This window comes from Mastomys coucha, unplaced genomic scaffold, assembly GCF_008632895.1.
Source record: "Mastomys coucha isolate ucsf_1 unplaced genomic scaffold, UCSF_Mcou_1 pScaffold14, whole genome shotgun sequence".
In the NCBI taxonomy this organism is placed as follows: Eukaryota; Metazoa; Chordata; class Mammalia; order Rodentia; family Muridae; genus Mastomys; species Mastomys coucha.
Genome location: NW_022196896.1, coordinates 42,402,006 through 42,403,896, shown reverse-complemented (window position 1 = coordinate 42,403,896; position 1,891 = coordinate 42,402,006).

Genomic DNA, 1,891 nt, shown 5'->3' with positions numbered 1-1,891 from the left:
CCCATGGGGACCATGGTTTTGTTAATTTCCCTAAGATCTTGTAAAAGACGCCAAGCCCCATTCTTCTTCTGAATCACAAAAATGGGTGTATTCCACAGTGAGGTGGAGGGTATAATATGGCCTACCTTGAGTTGCTCCTGCACCAGCCTTGAGGCGTCAGCCAATTTATGAGAGGGGAGAGGCCACTGATCAATCCAGACAGGGGAATCATTTTTCCAAGTTATCTTGTCAGCCTGGAGTGCAGGAGGAGAAGTGGCCCTTATGAAAAATTTTCTTTGTATCCAAGGCCATGGCGGTCATTTTTGGGGGTGGGGATTATAGGATCAGTATGACCCTAACTATCTTTTCCCAGACCCAGGCCTAGGAGAAACCCCTGGTCTAAAAGTTGATGAGTAATGGTTGGAGAGGGGCTATACAAAAAGACTCCCATTTGGGAAAGAATCTCTCCCCCACAAGTTAAGGGGTAAGCCTGGAACAATAAAGGGTTGTACAGTGCCTGAATGACCGTCAGGGTCTTCCCACAGTAAGATTTTGGAGCTCTGAAGGGTATTAGTAGAGACCCCGATGCCCTGAAGGTGGGTTAAGGACGGTTGGCATGGCCATGTTGAGGGCCAGGACGTCTGGGACAGGACAGTAAAATCAGCCCCGGAATCAAGGATACCTTCAAAAAGGTGGCCATCAAGCTTTATTTTAAGATGAGGCCTGGTGGCAGTCAGTTGTTGGACCCAAAAAACAGACAGCTCAGGAGGGTGGGCCAAAGGGAGGGTCCGGGCCTCTTTAGGAGAGCTTAAGCAAGGTAAGGAAAGGGCTCAGATGAGAACCTGACCGGGGGAAATGGACAAAGGACCATGCGTGGCAGAGACAAAAAGATATATTGAAGATGGGAAGGGAGGTCTGAGAATGACAGGGAATGTCAGTAGGCCTATGAGGGTGGAGGACGCACGTCCTAAGATGAGGAGGGAAGAGTGGGGAGGGGGAGAACCAAGGAGAGAAGTGGTTAGAGACACGACCCCGTCTTCAGGCCTCAATATTGTTGAGGTGGTGGCACAGAGGTCCAGTCCTGTGGGGGAGGAAGCTGAGTTTGTATAGGAGGGAAGGGGAATCAATGGCGGGGGGAGTGCAGTCTGACTGGAAGGGGGTGCCTGTCCATTCATTCCCGATGCAGGCTGAAACATTATAGGAAGAGGGGCCCGGGACTGACCTCCAAGGGAGTTTCCCTGATGCAGGGGAAGTGGATTTCCCATAATATCTGTCCTTGAGCGACAGGTGTTGGCCCAATGGCGGCCTCTGTGGCAGCGTGGACAAACAGTGTTAGGAAGGGGGTGATAAGGGGTCCCTCTGGTGTCACTATTAGTAGCCGTGGCGGTGATGGGCCTACCATTAGGGCAGTCGCGGGCAAAATGACCAGGCTGGCCACAGCGGAAACATGAAGAGTTCCCGGAGGCAGAAGCGGTGCCAGCGGCCATAATGGCCTTGGTAAACTTGTCAGTAATGGGGTCTACCTCCCGGCACATCTGAATCATTTCATCAAGGTCTTTCCCTTTATATCTGCCCCTCAAGGCCATTTTGCAGTCTGTATTGGCATTTTCATAGGCCAATTGTGAAAGTAATTTATTATCAGCCTGACGGGGCAAAGGGAGTGTTCGGCCGCCTCCAAAAGATGGGCCACAAAGTCACTGAAGGGTTCTTGGGGTCCCTGTAAAATTTTTGTCATAGGTGAAAGAACGGTCCCCGGGGAGGGAATGCTTCTCCAAGCAGCGAGGGCTGCAGAGCTGGGAAGGGACAAAAGGCTAAGAGAAAAGGCACGCTGTTTTTCATCGGTCGCATATCTCCCCTGGCCCAAAAGTTTACTAAGGGACCATCTATGAGCAGTGCGGCGGCCTTGTTGGTA